This window comes from Rousettus aegyptiacus, unplaced genomic scaffold (assembly GCF_014176215.1).
Source record: "Rousettus aegyptiacus isolate mRouAeg1 unplaced genomic scaffold, mRouAeg1.p scaffold_m13_p_9, whole genome shotgun sequence".
Lineage (NCBI taxonomy): Eukaryota > Metazoa > Chordata > Mammalia > Chiroptera > Pteropodidae > Rousettus > Rousettus aegyptiacus.
This window is the reverse complement of record NW_023416312.1, coordinates 13837535-13860901: the sequence shown is the minus strand read 5'-3', so window position 1 is coordinate 13860901 and position 23367 is coordinate 13837535. Positions and strand designations below refer to the sequence as shown.

Here is a 23367-nt window from a genome sequence, read left to right as displayed (position 1 = left end):
TTAATTAGTTAAAAATATTAAAATATGTGAAATAATTATTAAATGCATAATACAAAATATGCAATTTGTATAGAGCCTACAATTAAACTCTAATTTCTCTTTTTCTCAGTGGAAAACTCTAAATTAGCAATCCACATATTAGCAAAGACCTACCTTCATTTCTGGTCTGAATCATAGAATGGCGGTATGAGAGCATAGATTCTCTATTATTTTGGAATAACAATGTATTCCTCATTCTAAATGAAAATGTTTAAAGGATATCTTATTGAAACAAAAATATTTTAGTGGCTCTAACATCTGAATCAATAATTTATATTTTTGTAGGTAGTACTAGTTTGAATATTTGCTAAATGTATTTTTTACTAATTTTTTATTTAGAACCATCAGATACTAAACTACAGTGGTTTAAATTTTGTAAAATTCACACTCACCTTTTACTTAAATTAAGCCAGACCTCTTTATATTTACTATAAAGAAACTAAGTGTTCCCTTGCCCTGTTACAATTGTGAAACACTAGCTATCATTTGTGAGTAAAAAAAAATAAAATCTTGACAAATGTTTCATTAGTTTGCCTATTAACATGCTCTGGATTGATCGATGAGAATAAAACATTTAAAAAGCATTCTTATGGTGGGTATAGATCTGAAAGGAAACACATTGTTATCAACATGAGTAACTCTCTGATGTGCAGTTCAACAAAATCATCATTGGTATGAATGTTATCAGTTGGAGAACTAATAATGTAAAAATGTGCTTTAAAAACTAATGAATGACACATTAAAAATTAAGTGTCAACTAACCTTGTTTTCTTTGTAACTTTTCTCATTATACTCGACTGTTCTTATCACAGCATTGTCTACATACTCAATAGCTATGGCATTTAAAAATATTGTATCTGATAATTTAATTATAATTTTCCTAGTTATGTTGACTTAACAATTTTGGCTTTTCTGTGAATGACTTATTCATAATATGAAGGGTATAAAAACAAGGTGCTAAAGAAAATTATTTTAGCCTTATTTGTGTCTGAAGCCACAAGATTTTAAGTACCAATAACCTCCTATTCCCAAATTAGGAGATCATCTATGCGGGATTTGTAAAGAAGGTATCCAAATACCAGATTGCTTACAAACTTCAGTGTACAAACAAGTAGAGGCTGCAGAAGCAGGGGTATTAGAGAAGTTTATGAGGAATTCATAGGACATATTCTCTTCCCCCTAATCGCAGGACTGGAGCTCTAGAGCTCAGATTATCAGTATGGAGTCAGGTAGCAGTAGTAGAGAAGCAGGCTGCAGGGTAGACTGAATAAGGGAAAATATGTTCTCCCTCTTGTTAGGTCGGTGGGGAGGATCAGCTGAATGCCTGCTTGGAGGGTTCCCAGCTTGATATCGGAATCCAGACCTCCCAGTTTGACATCGGAATCCGGACAAGGGCCCACCCTAAAGCCCTGGCACCACCACCCTAATCCGGATGCTCAACTGACATCCCCCATTCTATACCCTACCCCCACATAGCCCCATAAAAACTCCGCCCTCCAGCTCCAGGGCGTGGCTTCTTTGGCCCTTCTCCTCTCAGGACCAGTGAACCTTGCTTGGGAGCGCTCTCCCAATAAAGGCTTGCTTTTAAAACTTCTCTCAGCATGTCACGGGTTTACCTTATACCTCTCTTCTCCCTTCCTAGAAAATCTCATTGATTTTTGCTCATGACTGTTTTGCACTATTTGTGGATTTGGGATTTGAGTCATTTTATACTAAATTAAAAAAAAAAAAGATAACACCTAAAAACAAATTATTCCATAAGAGCAGATTCATGTGTTAAATTTGATGAACTGGAGATTAAACACTGAATCTCTTAATTGGCAGCCTGAAGTAACAAAGCATTAAATGTAAAGGAATCTTCATTATCTTTCTCACCAAGACACTGGTGGATCCTCAGAACCCAAAACTGCTTGACTATACTTGATCAAGTGTTCCAAATTGCCAATTTCTTACCCTCCACTTTGTCTTGACCAAACTTTAGTCAGGCTTCTCTCCTTCTTAAAGGCCCCCAAACTCAGTTTGCTCCAAAGCCTTATTAGCAAGGACTAAAAAAGTAAAACATGCTGCCCTCATTAGTGTCTCTTTGGAATCAGCAGACCACAGCATGGCTCTTTTCCTGTTAAACCCCAATCACTTTTCCTCCTTGCTGTCCAGTATCCCCTTAAAAGATGAAGCTTGTCTCTGCTTGCCCCTTCTTTACACTATGGAAGAAAAAAATTTTGTTTGATTTTGAGATAGATTGCTAAGATTGAAGATTTCTTACAATTGTAATTGTCTTTCTCTCTAATTAAAGTCTCTCCCTAAGTCCAGATTTGTTTTTATTTGACATAGTTTCTGTAGTGTTTGTGTGAGGGAGTGGGAGACGTATGTTCCTTTTTAGAGGTAACAGAAACCTAACCCAAAAATACTTGAAACAGAAAGGTAATTTGTCTATAAGAATTTCAGAGGCGCTTTTGACTTCAAATAGGGGGAGACATTCACAAGATCAAATGACATCATGAAACACTCTTTCTGCATATTTTAGCTCTGCTTCCTTCTTTGTTTATTTAAGGAAGTTCTTTCAATATAGAGACAAAAATGGCCACCAGCACCTTCTCAAAAGGATCCTGAAAAAAGACCTTCAAAGTGCAGCAACAAGAAGAAAACCTTTATTGGCTGTGTGGGGGAGGCAACATAATTTTCCCTTTACGTTGTAGGTTCTTGGCTAAGCCGTCCCCCCCCCCCCATCTTCGGAATAAAAAAGACAGATGAAGAGGAGAAAAACAAGCAGAAGTTTGATTATATGTATACTTCCTGTAATACATGGGAGATCAGGAAAACTACGTAACTCCCTGAAATGGCCAGAGGCACCACTTTAAATAAGAACTCCAGCTAAACACAAAAGATGTGGCGAGAGGGCAGTTATGAAGGTTATCAGGGAAGGCACAATAAAGGATAAGGTTGTTTTGCATATTTAAGTCCTAGCCTTCTTCATTGGTAAGCACTTCTGGAGAGTTAGAGTCATTCTTCTCTTCCAGGTACAGAGAGGGAGACACTTATAAATAGAGATTTCCCTTACAAATGTAAATATCTCTTACAAAAGGTTAACTATTACTTGGATTTCTGAGCTTCTCCCTAGTCTTTTTTTTTCTTTTTTTTCCTTTTTTTTAATAATCAGCCTAAAATAATCTTTATGCCAAAGAGGTATATCTTGGGTTGAAAAATTCTCCCAGTCAGCTGCTTGTATGAGGATTGGTCTGCCTTTTGGGTTCCTGGACCCAGTTTCCAATGTGTGGAACCAGGAGTTTTCCACATCACCCGCGAGCAATTCTCCAGACACCAGCTGAGTGTCCTACAATTCAACTAAATTCTGACACTATTTACCTGGAGATAGCATCAAATCCCACAGGTTAAGGGTTTAGTCCTACAAGACTACTCAACGCTCCCTGCCACCACAGCCACTAGCAGACAGACTCAGGTTATCTACCTGACTGGCTATAAATCAGGATCCCATCCTCATGTTCAATTAATTTGCTAGAGCAGCTTACAGAACTCACAGAAACATCTACTTTCTAGATTACTAGTTCATCATAAAAGGATATAACTCAGGAACTGCCAGATGGAAGAGATATATAAGTCAAAGTGTGGGGAAAAAGCACAGAACTTTCATTCGCCAGTGTACCACTCTACCCAAATCTCCACATGTTCACCAACCCGGAAGTTCTTCAAACCCCATCCATTTGGGTTTTTATGGAGGCTTCATTACCTACACATGATTGATTTACTCATTGGCCATTAGCAATTGAACTTAATCTCCAGCTCTGCTTCTAGCCCTGGAAGAAAGTTCTAATCCTGTAACTACATGGTGGGTTCTCCTGGCAACTAGCCCCCATCCTTAGGTTACCTAAGGAATTGCCCAAAGGTACCTCATTAACATAACAAAAGGAACCTTTATTGCTTTTATCACAGGAGATTCCAAGGGTTTTAGGAACTGTGAGCTAGGACCTATGAACAAAGACCAAATATATATTTCTTATAAATCACAATATCACATTTTGAAATGAGATTGTTTTGCCTTCTGGCAGTTAGCTGAGGTTTTACGCGTTAGAAGTACTCAGGTGTTTAAGGAAAAAGGAATAGGAAAACATAAAATGTGACGTATGAGGCAATGCAAGTGGATAGTTGTCAGATTTCCGAAGCAGATGTTCTATAGATAAGCAAGTCTGGGAACGCACATACTCCTGTTCAAATTTAGCAAGGAAAATTAACAGTTTAAGAAAGTATAGTTTCATGTTCAGTAGTAAGACTGGTCGCTTTAGGCTAGGGGCTTGCAACTGTTGATGTTGAAGTAGCTAAAGCATCTTAACTCTCTATAACCTCTAAGCCTAAACAATTTCATTAAAACAATGCACATCTTTCCAGGTAGTTTCAGCAAAAGTTCTGTGGATGTTGCCTGTCATTGGCTCACTTTAAGGTCAGATGCTCATCTCTGAAATATTCACTGTGGACTGAGATATAAAGAAGTTTTATTGACCAGACTTTGGTCATGTTCCCATCCCTAGAGCAGGGACAGGGTCAGCCTCACCTCAACCACATAGTCTGAGATTAGGGAAGAGGTAGTTCTCCATTAACCTGGATGTCCACTGAGGAAGAATAAAGACCGCTGACAGCTGTAACCTGGTAGTTGGTCATGTTCTTCTCTTGCTGAATAGAAACAAAAATTAACAGAATACCAACATCTGACAAGGTCAGTCTGTGTCCATGATGGAGTGAGACAAAAACATGGCCACTCCATCCATACTCATGCCTGAGCTTAGACAAAACAAGAACACTGTGAAAACCACAGAACTGTCCAAACTTACTCCTCTCCCAGTTTACAAAATGGCTTCTGCTTCTTTATCAATTAGAATCCTACTTCATTTCTTATACCTCTTAGATAAAAATTATTAAGATATCCAGTCACTGAATTGCCTCTGCTTTCTGACAGCACCCAATCCAGATGAAATCTCTACTTCCTTGAAAAGTCAACAAGAATACAAACCTAAATCCCCAAATAAGCTCCTCTTAATAGCCTCTTGTTGACATGTCACTATGATGTGCAGGCTTCTTTGCTGCAGCAAATAATAAGCCCAGATATCTTTCTTGGTAGTGTCTGGCTGGTAAGCATCAACACCATTAGACCGCTTAGGGAATCTTGGTTTTTCAGTGACCACTGCTTTTGTGCATGGAAAAAACTGAGAAGCATATATTTATACTGAACAAGAATGAGAAGCCCTAGGGTGACAGAACACAGATGGCTTCATATTCACGACAGCAAGAAGATGCTACTGGTATTCAGCTTCAGTTGGTGTTTTCTTCAACATCTGATAGTGTTCTTTCAAAAGAAATCCAGAGTCCTCTTTGAGACAAACCAAAATGTTTGAGCTATTGCTTGAGGCTTCATCAGAATAAGATAAAAAGTTAGTAAGCAAAATTATTTTTCAAAGCTTTTGGAAATTCATTTTCAAAAGAGACAATTATTGATTTGCATTTTTAAAGGCCCTGCTAGAAAAAGAAATTAATAGGTAGTTTTCTTTTAAAATTTTAGCATTTTATTTACCGGTTTATCTTCCTTTTGTCAGAAGGTAGCTCTACCTAGAGGTATCTACTGTGCTCCTGCTATTTTCTCTGATATTCAAGGCTAGACAGCACTCTATACCCGTGATATTTCCTTTCATCTCCTCCTTGCATCCCGTTCTTCAAGGTTCTCTGGTAAGGAGTGATGTAAATTTGAGCAAAAAGGTTAATGGCTGTTAATAGCTAAATGTGTTTCCTTTCCAAGGGTAAAATGCTATTACAGAAAATAACTCCTGGCCTCTGTTGCAGATGGTCTGAGTTTTAATCCTTGTACTTCTGTGTACAGCTTTCACTGGGCAAGTCATTTATCATCTCTGAACTACAGTATCTTTACCTGAAAAAGCAATCTTCATTTATTTTAGTACTCTCTTTTCAGGCCCACAGATAACCACTGGATTCACAGCTTTGCCTCTGAATTTGAGAATTCCACACTTCTTTTGTTCCTACCTCACAAAATTGTTATGAAACTCAAATTGTGCCATTTATATGAAAACATTTGGACAATTATGTGTTATTAGGATAGTAGAATGTGAAATAGTTCATTCATTATGTTCAATCATAGGAATAGGTAAGAGTGGGCATTTCAGGGAAAGAAATTGGTTAACGATGGAGAAATCTTTGGTCAAAGATAACTTGCTTGGCTGTTTTAAGTTAATTACAAATAAATTAACTGCTCAAACTGAAGGATTGTTCTTCTCCATAGTTTTCTTCATTAACATGTAAAACAAAAAAAAAGCTATTATTTCCTTTCTGTCCATATTTAAGTGCCTTATTCTTTCCTTTTTGTCTGCACCATCAGTATAGGCTTCAGAGAGGAACAAACAAAATAAAACATAATCTCATATTACTTTTCTGTGCTGCATAACAAATTATCATCAATTTAGCAATGTAAAACAACATGCACTGACTTTAACAGTTTTGGTGGGTCAGGAGTTTAGGTCTGGTTTACCTGGGTATCCTGTTCGGGGTCTCAGAAAACTTTAATCATAATGTTGTCTGGGCAGCGTTGTAATCCAGAGGCCTGACTGGGAAAGAATACGCTGCCGGGCTCATTTAGGTTTTTGGCAAAATTAATTTCCTCACACTTGCATGACTGAGGGCCCCAGCTTTTTTTCTGGTTGTCGACTGGACTGGAAACCACTCTGAGGTCCCAGAGGCTACCCATAGTTCCTTGCCATGTGAGCTTCTCCAACATGGCCACTTACTTCATCAAGCCACTCAGGGAGGACTCTGTCTTTTTTTAAAGGGCATTCACTTGACCAAATAAGGCCCTCTGTGGATAATCTTCCTTTGAGTATTTCAGTATGGACTACTTTAGAATCTTACTTACATCTGCAAAGTCCCTTTGCCTTTGCTATATTGTATGTCTAGAAGCAAGTCACAGGTCCTGCCCACATTCAAGGTCAGGGTATTACACAGGGCATGAAATACAAAAAGGTAGGAATCATGGAGGCTACCACAGCTTTTAAAGGGAACCAAAGAACAGATATTTTAAAAAAATCTAAATTTGATCTTTTAAAAATCAAATGCACTATATCATTTTCTTAACTTTTCTATAAGTTTCTTTTGTTTTGTATACTGCTTTGGGAAATAGAGCTGCATTCCTCCAGAGAAGATAGGCAGTGCATACATGCAGTGAATGGAGAAAGTATTAGGGCTAGATTGGTGCATTACCAATAATAATACTGAACGATTTACTATGTGCCCTAGATAATTCTAAGTATTCTACATAATTATTTCATTTAATCTTTACAACAACCCTATGAGTTAGGTACTATTAATACATAAAGGAAAATGTGATCATTTGGAAGGTCTACATAAGAATGCCTAGTAATATGTAATATGTGTGCCTCTGATGCTTATGTGGTGTGTATGTAATTGCTCAATCCAGATTTGTTGAACTACTACTCTGAAATATTTATGATTAACATTTAGAGTCTACAATACTTATGTAGTTGTTAAAGCAAAGGTTCTTGGCAAGTCGTAAACAACAAACAGCAAGCTGGTTGTTAAATGTTCTGGGTTTTTAAACTTAACCCTGCTTTTTCATTTGTTAAGAACTTGAGGTAATCATCTCAACTCCCGGAATCCCTAAAATCTTCCCTTTAAAGAAAGGATTTGAAACTAGGTCATTCATAAGAGTCTATCTGCATTTAAGTAAAGGACGTTCAAAATGCATGGGTAATTTTTCACACAGGGTCCACTTAATAACCAAAAAAAAACATTTCTAAATACTTTAACCACATATATTTATAGTAGAGATAATGCTAGGTGACTGGAGTTCATATTTAGGCAAGGATTTTGTGAAAAGACAGACTGAGGTTTGCATTCCAGCCCTAAAACTTATTAGCTGCAAATGGCTTTTCCTCTTTGAGCATCAGTCTCCTTCTCTGTGAAACGGAAAAAGGAAAATTGCCAACTTGTTTTTAGAATCAGTTAAGATAACTTGCCTTAGTGATGCTTGCTTTGTCTTTTCATTTGGAAAAAAATTTGAAATGAAAAAGAACAATCTATAAACAAGACCAAATGGTCTTATCTTCATATAGCAATTCAAACTTTGAAAATATAAACTTCTTAAATTTTCCTTTGGATGTTTATAAATATATAACACTCCACAGTAGAGATGTGTGTGTGTGTGTGTGTGTGTGTGTGTGTAAAGCTATTGTGTGAATAAAGACATTTCCTTGTTAGCTGAATGAATCTTATAAATTGGGAGACTAGAATATAAAATGTCTCCCTTGGTGGTTATAAAGGAAAGTAATGTGTACATTTCTGAATGTTCCATTCCACACATCTTAATTGCAGTGGTATTTTAATTGCACAGTGATTGCAGCTTTATAAGCGAGACTTATAAAAATAGTCTATGCTATACTATATTGAATGAAACATTTTAGCATTTAAGAAGATGATATAAATAAGAGTTGTAAACTACATTAAGCTCTTTTTATAAGGTGATTGCTCTTTAATTCCATCTTCACTGCCCATAGGCTGAAAACAGTTAGAAAATGAATGCTCTAATTGACTAGCATGGGAGATTTTAACACTTACTTGCAGTGTTGAGGGAAATCAGTTTCTGTGCATCTTTTAAACTAAGCTAAAATCTCTATTTAGAGTATTCCTATTAAGTGGCCATCTTATCAAACTTACCTTTATGTATTTCATTCTAATCTCTTTGTGGGATACCTTTGCTCATATAATCAAAAATAAACATAGGTATGCTATGCTTTTAATATCAAGTATGGACTCTTTGATCATTCCTTTGTGTCTATTCCAGGTATTAGGAAAACACATGGTTGAAAAATTACCTTTTTAGAAGTTCCTATGCCCACATTATCTGCTTTGTACTTTCCCGCACTCTTTTATTATTACTTTCTTTTCCATTTTTGTCCAACTATATTTAAATAAATTAATATCACCATGAAGAACATTCTGATTCAGACAGATGTGTTTAAAGAAATTACAAAGACCAAAGATCATAGCAGCTGTTTTTCATCTAAGTTTTCTCTACACAGGACCACTTTTTGAATAAGTGATTGATATTTATGAGGCGTTAGCCATTAGGCTCTGTCAGGATTGAACCAGCTTTACTGAAAGATAATAAAATAAATCGCTGTTGCAATCATTTTGCTTCTAAATGAACAGACTGAACTAATTGTCTCAGATGTCCTACTTGGCATGTATATTAGGAATAGTTTTGTTCTGAACTTAAAGTACTATTTTTACATGTTTATAATTTGAGCTTCCTCCTGTCTAGAAATGAAAATTGACAAAGTCTAGAACAAACAAATGTGTTTCTATCAGTTTCCTAAGGAAATGATTTTGGGATCTATTTGGCTTTTAAAGATTTTTTTGTCATGTTCTATGGTTTTGGTTTTCTAGGCTCGAATATTTCTTGATCAGATAATCGAAAAAATTTTGGTACCTTTTATTTATTTTTTAATTTCTTCATATCCCAATTTATCTATAATCAGTTTGTTTGATTATTTGATGAGATTGGGAGTAGATGCATAAATGGGGTCACCTCCTCCCCTGAAAACAATTGAGAACAAAAATATGAAAAAATAAAGAAGTAAAAATTTGACCTTGGTGAAATAACCAAAGACAAAACAAAGCAAAACAACAACAACAACAACAACAAAACACAAAAATACCTCAAATTCCCAATGAATTACAGTAAAATTTGGACCAAATCAAGATAGAAGCTCTAAAGAAATTAATATCCCTTTTCAGTAGTACTCAGGCATTTATCTCACAGAGCTGTTTATAAGTTGGCGGCCTACTAAGCAGGCCACCCACCCTTTGAACTATAAGGCCATTTACCATAGACAGCCTAGAAAAATGTGGCCAAACTCATGTGATACAAAGAAGTTCAGGGGAAAGTGATGATCAGAGAATTAGATAGACACACCATCATTGGAGGAAGCAAATTTTAATTATGTTCAAGAATAGATGACTAGTAGGTGAGGATGAAGACCCATAATTGCTGACCTTGGTTAGCTAAGGAGTAGTGGAAGCTAAATTGCCATCTAAAGAATCACTAATATGCTGGATTCACTAAGAGTCAGGCCTTCTACTGACTGGTAGGTAGAAAATACTCTCAGCATTGAATGTCAGGGAGAAAAAGTTTTAATTCTGTTGATCCAAATCTAAGATACTTACTTCCTCAACTCATTCCCTGGGTCTTTCTCCTTTATAGTATTTAATGAAAATTTGGCTGTAGAACACATGTTCAGTTGGCACTCAATACTCATTTCAACCGCATTTTACTTTATTCTTCTGTACTTCAGAGTCTGGAAAGGTAAAAACTCTTTTTTTTTCTAGCTCTCTTATAACTAGGACCTGAAACTTATGTAGAGTCTGTAAGTTAGATGCATTCATATGAATTTTGAAATGCAGAAGTGTTTTTTTTTCCTATTTTTTTTCTGCCGTCAAGCAAGGCTATGTCTCCACTCCCACCCCTGCCACAACATTCAGTGTTAGTTGCTAGCATCTAGAGTGTCAAGAGGCAGAATATCGGGTATCTGTTTTGTGCTGGTGTGGATCTGTAAAGAATACCATGGCTCTAGAGCCAAGAACTAGGCCACCTAATGTCTATTGGATTGAAGTTAAGATTCAGTGGTTTTTGAAGTCAACAGTTTCAGTGACATCTTTCTGATTAGCTAGTCTTGATAACCAAAGAGGTAGCAACTCCACTGGTGGGTCTGCTTTGTATTGTTCGTTATAGAATAATGTCTGTCAGTCCATTCTTTGAAAATTTCCAGTTTGTTTTAAATAGGTTCTTATAATAACTAGAGACATTTATGTTCCGTATAACTGGAATCTGCTTCAAACTTCGACCCAAAAGGCATTTACCTATTCAAAGATGAATTATAATTATAACATAGCCAGTATAGGGCATGTACACAAGTAATGCAAATCAGCAAAAGTCAAACATTAAAAATGAAAGACAAAAGCAATTTTAGAAAAAAATGTTACAATACGAACACAGTTTTAAAAAAATTCTACATTCAATTTAGAATATTAAAGAAAATATGTCTTCTCCAAAACAAGGCTTAAGAGATATAAGATTTCAAAGAAAGGAAATGAGTCTACAGCCATGATACCCTGAACAAGCCTGATCCTGTCTGATCTCAGAAGCTAAGCAGGGTCAGGCCTGGTTAGTACTTGGATGGGAGACCACCTAGGAAGATCAGGTGCTGTAGGCATAAAAAATAAGGGATTGTAAACTGACAAAGTCCTTGCAATCTGTGAGGCCAACTAAGGGTTGCCTCGCCTAAAAAGAAAAAAGGGATATGAGAATAAAAGAAACATAAACTGGCAGAATGTAGAAAATAAAAGGAAGAAAGTAATTAAAAGAAAGTCAAATTTGAATCAGCAACAATAGAAAGAAATAAAAGAATGAAATAACACTGAGCATCTTTAACTGACATCTATCAATTCATGTCATTCAAGAAAATACAAATTTGAATGGCCTTAATAGATATATATCAAAATTTATATCCTAAAATCAAAGAATGTATTTTCATTTGAAATGCACACATGACGATTTTACAAAATTAACTATATATTTGGTCACGTGTGTCAATAAGAATCACTAATTGTATAAATGTTAAAAAATAAGCACATTATGTTATCTTCATAATGTAATGAAACCATAAATTTATAATAAAGAAAAAATGCTGTGACTTGGAAATAAACACACACTCATAACTTTTAAACACTTGTAGTTATCTAAATAAGGAATTAAAAATTAAAAGTCATAAATGTCTAACAAATAATCATAAGCAAACACTATATATCAGTACCACTAGGATATGGCTAAAGCAATATTCAGTGTTCTAATAATTTAAAATATTTTAAATCTTAAAAAATGTGGCAGATATTGTTGGTTCCCTAACAGTTCCCTACCCTTTAATCACACACTGGCAGAAATTGCTTTCCACACTTTAGGCTTAAAATAAGAAATGCTTTGTTGGATATAGTTGAATTTGCGTGTAGAGCTTGGAACTGTGCTAGCTACCTGTAAAAGCTGAGTGACAATAATGCTGATATGGTGAGAATGGTGGAACAGAATGATACAAAATACGGGGTATCCCTTAAAGATATCATTGAATTGCTAAAACCAGCTGTGGAATCAGTGTGCTTGCAGACTTCTTGTTATGTGAGATACTAAGTGTCTTAATTGTTTAAGCTACATTTATGAAGATATTCTCTCTCAACAGAAAGTGATACTACAAGCAAGAATGAAAATAAATCAGTTAAGCACTCATTTTAAAAGTTAGAAAGAGAGTAATAAAATTAATATAAGGAAAGTAAATGAAAGGAACTAAAAAAAACCCACAACATAACTTAATGTTTAGTAAACCTTAAAAGAACAAATACAAAAAACAAACTGAAAATTGGCTATTTAAGAGAGAATGTAGCAAACAAATCTATAATCAACTAATTTAATTAAAAATAAAGTATGAATATATACATTTTGAAATGAAAATGGGGGAATAAGTTATTTATTTTTATTAAATTTATTGGAGTGACATTGGTTAATAGAATAGAATAATATATATGCTGTTATTTTTCTTCGCTAATTTTCTTTTTTGCAATTTTAAAGTAATATCTTCATAGCATTTTTCAGAAGAAATTTTTATTATAAAAAGAGAAGATACATATGTAGGGTAATATTTTATATGTACACCTCACAAATATCAAAGCTTTTAAATTTCTTCTCATTTTGTTGTAGTTAATGCATCTCTTAGCAAAGCACAGAAATTTACCTCATGTTCCAAATTCTCTGTTTTTTGCAGAAGCCTAGCATGGATACTATCTCAAATTTGTGGCTCCATAGTTTAAATATTTGATGTTCAAGAATATTTCCTGCTGACCGAATAACTCTTTTACTCAAAAACATGAGAAAGTAAAAATTGTAAAGACAAGCTGAGGGAAGCAAATTCTTCTTAAAATACAACAGCTGGCTGAATTAAATTGAGTCAATTACAGATTGCATCTCACCTTGAAATACAATTTCAGCAAAGAGACAATAATATTGTGATGATTTAATTTTTACATGAGGTTCTCACTTATTGAGCATGTAAAACAGACAAATATGACAGTTATCAAGAAATACATTAAAATTTTTATCCTCTGGGGTGACAAACTGTGTCATAGTGAAACTTTGCAGTGACAGAAGGGCTAGAAGAAAAATTGAAGGTTATCCTTTTAATGTAATAGTAATTAAGTGGGCAGATGTCTTAATTATGGTGCAGTTGGCCTACTTCTCCACATGCTAAACTTTTTTGCCCATTTGTACATGGCCAATGACCCACTTTTCTCAAATCTACTAGTGTTGTACATTAACTCATAAAAGTGAAAACCTACATATTATGAAAGAAAATAATGCAGTTAAAGTGATGTGTAATATTTAGCAATTACTATTACTTATTTTCCCTTATATATTTTGGTATAAATATACTTTCTTATAGGCAATTTTATATAGATACCTAAATCTAACCCCAATATATGACATAAAGGCAATCCTAGTTGTGAACACACACACATTTTTATTTTTATTTTCGTTTCCATTAGTTAATTGAACATTTTAAACATACTTTTCAACCCATCTTCCCTTAGCTGGACTCAATATGAATATGCCACAAATTTACTATTTCTTCTGAAATTTTCAGGGAATGATCTTGAGCCTGAGTTCTAGGCACTGTTGCTTGTGTTTTTATATGAAATTGTTCACTATTAGATTTTTACACTGATATTAATCTCAACATGGATATCTTTCTTGGGCCATTCACTACTTTTCACTACCCACGGGACATTCAGTACATTTTGTTTTTATTTTTGTTTCATGCTTTTATATATTCGCTCATACATGTATGGCCTTAGTACATAAATACACTAAAAATGTTTAAGTACTTTTCTTGTGCTGAATACTTCGCTGTTTATGGACAAGCATGACTGTTTTGTAATGGATATCCAGAAACTTAGAATATTTCAAATCTCAAATGTTTTGTCTCCCTCTAAGTATAACCTAATATTATAAACTAAGTACTAAAGATTTAAATTATAGGAACATGTTACAGCAATTTGAGACATAGTTTGTTTCAGTCAGATGGACTAAACTGTTCTGCAATAACAACAACAACAAAACCTTAATTTTCCAAAGACGATGATAAAGTTGTTATCTTATTTTTTCTACATGTATGTCATAGGTCATTGGGGAGGGATAGGGGATGTGTTTTCTGTTGCTCATGGTGTCAAACTGACAGAGCAGCCACCATCTGGAATACTTTGGTCATGAGTAAAGTGGGGAAAAGGATCTATGAATGGCAGCATATCTGCAATTAAATGAGCCAGCTCGGTGGTGACAAACATTACTTCTACTCACAGCTAAGCAGCTAAATCTAGTCACACAGTCTTATTCAACCATATGGAGGCCAGAAAGTATAGTTTTACCATGTACACAAATGACAGAGTAACCAGAAATATTTGTTAAACAGCATAGATACTGAAGAACTAGTAGTGTTTCACAAACAGTCCTCACTTACTGATTACTTACTGAATATTTGGCTCACGCTCTTTCTCTCATACAAAATACATCTATATCTCCCCCCAAGGAGATAAACCAAAGGCTTCTTATTGCCAAAGCATCAATTTCAATATCTAGGATCACAGACTTGCCTCTATCAAAGAGATTGACTTGTGGCTGTCTTACATAGGTTTTTGTTGTGGCAGAATCTAGGAACAAAAACAAACATAAGTTATCTCCCCACTGCACCTCCACCATATACAAAGAAGGAACAAGTTCAATGTAACTACAATAAACACTCCTATTGGGGGAAAGAAAGAATATGGGACATGTAGAGTGATTAGCAATTCTGAAATGTTACTCGGCGGACATCTGAATGTAGGGAATATTCCTTGATTAGACTCAGTTTTTCTCCCTAGGAGGTGCTCCCCAGCCACTGATTTTTAAATCTCTTTTTTGTGTCCTGTGGTGGGTTCTTCATTTTTCATTACCATGTTTGTCTACATTTGAAATGAGATTTGAGATGAAGCCATTCTTGAGGGCTGTGCAGCTTCTTATCCTGCTTTGTCTGTTTAAAAGTATGGGATCCCTAGTATTGCTTTGTATTTCAAAGAACTGTAAAAATTTTTACTACGTGTTTATGATTTCTTTCTCTTCTATTCAGGCTTTTTCCATGTGTAAACACACGCACACACACTTACACACACCTTTTAGTTTTATTGCATGAAGAATTCTTTACTCACCTTTGCAATTCTTTACTCAGATTTTTGACAAAGCTACTCAGTCCTTCTCCCACTACATCTTTAACTTTTTATTTTGAAAAAACTTAAATTTACAGAACGTTGTCAAATACTACAGTGTTACTATATACCTTTCATCCAACTCCTCCAACATTAACATCTAACATAATAATATAATCATCAAAGCCGATATGTTAACAATACTAACTAGATGACCGACGTATTTCATCAGTGTTCTCACAAATTTTTCCTTCTCTTCCAAGATCCAATCCAGGATCCCATATTGTATTAACTGTCATGTCTCCTTTGTCTCCTCTAATCTGTGACAGTTTTTCATTCTTTCTTTCATGACCTTGGAACTTTTGAAAAATACCGGCCAGGTATTTCACAGAATGTTTCTTAACTTGGATTTGTCTGATGTTTTCTCATGATTAAAGTTATCAATTTTTGGCAAGAATACCACAGAATACCATAGTTATTTTTTGAGCTATCTCTCTATTATGTGTGTTCTCTCTCTCTCTTTCTCTCGCCCTCTCACCCCTTTTCTCGCTCTCATTCCCTCCCTTTCTCCCCTAATTGCCGGCAGCTTGTGACCATTTTCTCCCTGTCTGCCAACTAATCCTGAAGCTAATGCCTCATATTTTAGGGTTTCATTATGGCAGTACCCTCCATCTAGGAATCAGTTGTATGTAAGTTACAATAGACTAGGTTATGTTAAAGAAACTACAATTTGCATATATCAGTGCTTGAAGAAATACAGACTTATTTCTTCTCAAACTTACATGTTAATCACAGGTAGGCAAAGAAACTTTGTCCGTGGTTGTCTCTGAGGTATTCAGGCTAGTAAAGCACACACCATTTTCAGTATTTCTGGTTATTACTGCAGAAAATATGTTATATCAGTAATTAAATGCCCCAGCCCGGAAGTGACACATCGTATTACTGCTCTCAACTCACTGCTTCGATCTAGTCATACAAACCAGGGGTCCCCAACTCCCAGGCCATTACCAGTTCGTGCCTGGGACTGGGCCACACAACAGAAGATGAGCAGCCAGGAAGCAAGCGAAGCTTCATCTGTATTTGCAGCTGCTTCCCAGGACTAGCATCACTGCCTCAGCTTCACCTCAGACCTTCAGACAATAGATTCTCATAGGAACATGAACCCTATTGTGCCTGTCCATGTGAGGGATCTAGGCTGCGTGCTCCTTATAAGAATCTAACGCCCGATGATCTGAGGTGGAGCTGAGGCAAGGATATCTGTGCCGGGAAGCAGCTGCAAATACAGATTAACATTAGCAGAGAAGTTTGACTGCACAGAGGCCATAATCAATTGCTTGCAGGCTCATATCAAAACCCTATCAGTGAGTGGCAAAAGACAAGTTCCATCTGGTGGCAGACTTTATAGTGGCAAGTGAGTTGATATATTTCAGTACAGCTGCATCTGGTGGCATCTGATTCTGCACTATGGTGAGTTGTATAATTACTTCATTATATATTTCAATGTAATTATAATAGAAATAAAGTGCACAATAAATGTAATGTGCTTGAATCATCCTGAAACCACCCCTCAACACCATCCTGTGGAAAAGTTATCTTCTACAGAACTGGTCCCCGGTGCCAAAAAAGTTAGGGACTGTTGAATTATAAACCTGTCTAATTGTGAAGCTACCAGGAAGCAAATTCCTACTATGTGCTTCTAAAGGGAAGACCAGAAATATTTGATAAACAGCGTCAATGATGATGACATTCCTACTATAATGCTATATAAATCTTAAAATTATTTTACAAAATTATTTTCTCATTTTGCACTTCATGCATAATGAATGGAAAAGTTTGAAAAGAGCTAAAAAGCATAAAGGATAAACATCAAATTATTCCTAATTCAACTCTCAGAAATTATGCATAAGTGCTTATGTTTGTTCCCTTACATTTGCTTTTCTGTGTGTGTGTGTGTGTGTGTGTGTGTGTGTGTGTGTAACTAGGATCGCATTTCAGAAACAGATTTATATACTGCTAAATTTTACTTAGTATAAAAATTTTACCATTTTGGCACAAATTCTTGAACTTATTGATTTATTAAACAACTATAATATTTCATCACATACAGACATATTCAGTTATATTTTTCTTTGTTAGATATCTAGTTTTTAATATTCTGCTTTTTAAAAAACTGCCGTGATATAATTTATTTAAAATATATTCTTTCTGTTTTTCTCCTTATTAGCATACTATATGAAAACTGGACAGATTGTCATGAGATTTTGGAAGCTTATGCATGATGCTTATTTATTATTCCTGGATATATGTTATCATGAATAAATAAAGTTCTTGCTGCACCATATCTTATAGAACATAGAGTGTTCTTACTTACTTGCAAAGAGATTTCATCCTAATTCCAGAACAATACCAGCCCCACAGATGAATTTTAAACCATCTTTTAAATAATAAATGTTTTATTGTTAATATTGGGGTTTCCAAGCATATCTACAAATTCTCATGATTTTCTTATTTAAAAACCATACTGTGACAGCCCTGAGAAGGAGCCTCTCAGATCTGTGACTACAGGGAGCATAATTCACAGAGGTCCCCAACTACTGCCCTCTGAAATCCATCAAGGTATTGGCACCAAGGCCATGCTTTCCATGAGCTGCTTCCAGTCAATGGCTGAATGTGCTGAGGATACTAAGACCCATTCTTGGAACACAGGACTTCTCTCACAGCTGATTTTGGCTCAAGGACTCCCCATCATCTTTGTTGGAACTTTCTTAGAACTACACCACAAACTAATATATTTCCTGCTCTAATGTATCTTCTTTTCTCTTCCATGGGGGACCATCCTTACAATGTGATGACTTTTCCAGTCCCCTCTGGTTCCCTCCCTATTCTCTCCCCATTTTCCTTCACAGGTGTTTTCCTCAGTAAATCTCTTGGACATCTAATCCCATATTGGTGTCTGCTTCTTAAAGGACCTGCACTAACATATATGTGTTTTTTGCCCGTTTCTAGACTCTTTGCATTAGAATGTGCTATATTCTTTGTTTTCTCATTTCATATTTTAATGGCCAGAATTCCAGATATTTTCCATGTCCTGTGTAATCAGTCAGGGCAAAATGTGTAGTATTGCAAGGAATAGATTAAAGAACAGGTTTTATTAAGAAAACTTACAAGGCAGGGGTAGCAAGAGAAGGCATAAACATTGTGATATTCCCATCTTTCCACAAAGAGGCATGCCAAGGTCAAATGGAGAGATGCTGCCTGTTTCTTGCCATTCCTCATTCGAGGGCAAATATGAGAACAAACTCATCAATGTAGGAACAGATTGTTGTGGTACCAGGATATCAAGGTTGTCTAGGAAAGCTAGCTCCCCTGCCTCCGCAGACACTGAAGTATGTGACAGGTGTGTTGTCCCTCCTTTCAATAGTGGGAAATCATGCATACTTAGAGAAGCTGAGAGAAAGTACATCTCCCCTTGAGAAAAGAGACTGCCCCAGGTCTCAGCCAGCTCCTTGTCTAGCAAACTCAAATAAGCTCCTGGGATCACATTTGGACACTTTTGCCTGTCGCCCCTTCCATACTTTAAAATGCTATTTGCTGGTCATTCGAGATAATATTTTTCATGATACAGAAGTGTCCTTATTTTATATTCATAGAATTCTTAATATTAAAAGCTATATTTTCATTCCTGAGCTAGTCTTATTTTTTTTTCTCAGCAGATAAATCACTCAATGAACAATTAATTTTGTTTTTATGAAATCAGGTATTCTCATTTGAATTTACTTGAGATCGGACTATTATAGAACCATGGTTTTATGTAGATGTGTGTATGGATGTGTGCCTATGAACTTATGCATATCCACTACCTTTATCAATTATTGACAGTCTAGCTGTGCTCCGTTAAAAAGTAAATTTCTTGGCTTTCCATTATTTTCTGTAAGACTAACAGTTTATTTAGCATGTGAGTGTCATAATAGATAACACATCTTTACTTAGAACCTGTTTGAAAACTTTGATATATTTTTCAATTTCTTCCATGCTAATTTCTTTGATCTGGTTTTGTCTAATTACGTTCATATAATTTACATTTCCTATGAATATTTTTTCAGATTGATAGAGTGTATGTATTCTGTCTCTAATTTTAAATAGCTCTGCAGTTTTTTCTCTTTTTCACTTCAAATTTTATTTAGAAATGTTTTCTATCATTACTTAACTTGCCAATATTTTGTATATGAATATTTTAAGAAAACAAGTACTGTATTCTATTTGTTATATTGTAGTTAATTTTCCATATCCCAATGTATTAAGTTATGCTTTAAATGTTATAATTTTTTCGTTCTTTTCTTCAGCTAATTTTTCTTTCTAAAATTGAACATTTATTTAATTTAACTTCTTTTTTCTTGAAGGAACATATTTAAACCTATGAACCTTTTTTTAATGAGTAATGTTTTTACCAACTTTAGTGTTTTAATAGCTAATATTCTTATTTCATGGATTATCTGCAATTACTTTCCTTTACACTTTTAAAATTTACATATTTTGAATACAAAGAATAATGCGTGATGCTTACTATAAAAAATCAAGCAATACAAAGATTTATAAAGAAATTTGTTATCTTTTTTACCCTAGATTACCAATGTTATATGTTTCTTTAATAATTCTTTGCCCCTTCCTTTGTGCTTCTGTAGATATATTAAAATATACATAAATGTATAGTTCCTTTCCCTTATCTATGTGTTTACAAAGATGAGATCATTCTATACATATTACTTAGCTATTTTAAAATTGGTTTGATTTTTCTTAGTGATATACTATACATTAGTCTTCCATGATACCACATGTAGAACTAGCTCATTATTTTTAAATAATCACTTAATATTATCTGTTAAAGGATTTAGACTCAGGCTACACATTATTTCTCAATCGGGCTCATTATCCTTTGTAACTAGTGAGATTCTTTAAAGGTTCTACCAATTAGTTTCAGTTAATTTAATTTGAGGTATGTTGATGTGTTTTGTTTTGTTCGCTTTTCCTTTGTTTTTGGCTCAGCAGATATTATCTGGAAAGAATATGAGTGAAAATATGTTGGCAAATTCTAGCCAGTTACAGTTTTAAGTTAGTAGTCTCTCTAACTTTTAGATCTCTGTGTTATTCTTTTCAACAAGTCCATCCCATCCATCATCTTCATTTTTGACAATTTGCTCTTTTTTCAATTAAAGTCAGAAATCAAACCTCTCAGCAAGATACACAAGACCTCCATGGTATTTCCTCTCTCAATCTTAGATAATTCCTTACTCTTCTGGACCTTCTTATCTAAATTTGTTTCTTTTCTGCCTTGGATATCCTTTCTCTTTTTCTGTTTCCGATTAGTTCTTACATGTCCTCAACAATCAGCTCAGAAAGCAGCACTTCAGTAAACCTCATCCTATTCTCACCCCATCCAATTCTAGGCTCATTTGTTTCCTTTGCAACTGTCTATAATATCATCTGTCATCCTGTTGCTGCTGTATCTGACAGCCCCAAAAGTGGTTCCTGAGTTTTCCTGACTCCTCAAATTTTCATTATGCATCTCTTCTTTATTTTCAACAACAAAAACTCAGTAGCACATACCACAGATTTTAACATTTAAACATAAATAATAAAGCACATGAAACAAATACACATATTTACTTATAAATTAGATAGTATAGAGAAAACAGATATCAATATAGATGTAAATGTCCACATATCTAAATACAGAATGCAGTGGTAATTAATGAATATATGTTAAATAATGGGTGTACTTTCTTTACTTCATGGTAAAGACAGAACCTTACATGGTTTTATTCTCCTTTTATATCATGTGCAATGAAGTTTTTAATGGTTAAGTTGTAAAAAAGGGTCATGGATGCTTCATATAGAACACAGTAGATTTTTCTGCCTATGAATGAAGAGTATCCATTAATCAATACAATGACAGCTTACACTCAATTCTATCTTTAAAAAGCTAATTTTCAGAATGATTTAAAAAATAGAAGTTTCGTGTTGGAAAAAAATACATGTATGAGAAAGAGACGAAATTTTATATAGATATATATTTCTTTTTCAATTGCTTCTTTTTGTCAGCATAAAAATAATGAGCATCAAGGAGAAAATTAGAAAAGTAGATAACTTTGTGTATTATGTGTGTATATATGCATTTATTGCCTTATAAATTATAATATAGAATCGAGGAAGATAATATAGGATTTACAACATTCAGCAAAACATAAAATGGCTTGAAGACTCAGGCAAAGCTAAAAGATCCCTTAAGAAGCTGGAAAAATTTAAATTAAATTTGTCATTTTCTTTTTTAAGTATTTTATTTTAGTATTAGTTTCAAGTATACAGTACTTTGGTTAGACATTTATATAGTTTATGAAATGTTCCCCCCTATTACTCTATCATGCATCTGGCTATACCCATAGCCATTATATTACTGCTAACTGTGTAAGCTTGGGGAAATATTGACAGAGGCTAATTTGAATGAAAATGTTACTTACCTCTAGAAATATAATATGAAATCGGAGAACTGTCACTTCTCAAATTAAGCAAATTATCTGATTCCAGCCTTAGTTTGCTTCACTATGAAATGGCACCAAATGACATCCCTATCTCCTAGGTCTGTTTGAGTAAATGAGATAAATAGACTAAAATCTCGACAATAACACTAATTAGTATGTAGTCTGATCTTAAAGGAGGAATGGAGAAATTAAAGTCCATGGCAGCAAAATAATTGCTATCTATATTTATGCAGTACTTGCAAGTGATTTTTATTGTATTTTCAAGTAATTAGTGAGTTGTAAATTCATATAGAAATGAGCATTATTATCCCACAGGATTACTAATAGTATCATTATCTAGTTTATTTTAGGGATAAATATTTGCTTAATAACATCGGTCTAAATTACTGAGGAAATCAAAACAGAGGCTTGAAAGATTTACTTTGTCTATAGCAGTCAAATTCATTAAATTTCATTTTTTCTTAAATAAACATTGTATTGGTGTACCTGTTAATGGCAATGATCCCTTACATTTTTTAATGAGCAGCTTGAACTTAACAAAGAAAATTTAAATTTTTCAGAAGGCAAAATAGATAAAGAACATGCATGATTTTCAAAAAAAAATCAGTAATTCAAGCTATAATAAGCATCATGCATCTTGTTCATCTCTGTTGTATAGAACATAAGTTGGTACATAGTGGATGGTTAAGAAATATTGGATGAATGAACTTTGTATTGGATTCTAAAGGAGGAGGAAATCACAAGGAATAAAATTATTTAAGAACAAAGCAATTCCCCTAAACATGAGCAAGTATGCTGCTATGTGTTTACTGCAAAAGGTTTGGATAGGATTAATATATTATGAAATGTGAATATTCTTTTATAGAAGACTTGTACTATAACTTTACTAAGGTAAGCACATTTGTGATTTGAATGTAAATGTAAAATTCCAGTGAACTCTTTAATCAATTGGTCTCAATTTCCTCATGATAAGATTAGGAATTTGAGTTGGATATTCCTACCAGCTCTGGCATTCTAAATTTCCATGGTTTTGAGTTTTACTTAAATAGGACAGACTCATTAAACTACCTGGGTTTTATAGCTATCAATGGGAAAATATATACTTTTTCACAGTATCAATAGTATATAATAAAAATAATTTTTTTGGTTATGTCTTTTGTAGTTCATTTTTTCCTTCATCTTATTTTCCAGAATGCACGCATATTTTCTTCGTATTGATTTTATTTTTTCTTGCAACTAAATGAACAAAAAAGATGCCAATTACTTTTTTAAAGGTTGTAGTGACTCAGTGTAGGAAAGTTGGAAGTTGTAACAATAAGGAGAATTTCTGTTTCTAAATTCAGTGTCTATTACAGTTCCCAAAGGATTGAAAAATGTTTTTAAAACATTGTGCAAGTTTATGTTCATGACTAGTTGCTATGAGAAT

The 23367-nt window shown here is 34.4% G+C and overlaps 1 pseudogene; it reads left to right on the top strand.

The window, feature by feature from the left end:
* The first annotated feature begins 11220 nt into the window (after positions 1-11220).
* LOC118608059 lies at positions 11221-11339 on the top strand (annotated as a pseudogene).
* The last annotated feature ends 12028 nt before the right edge of the window (positions 11340-23367 follow it).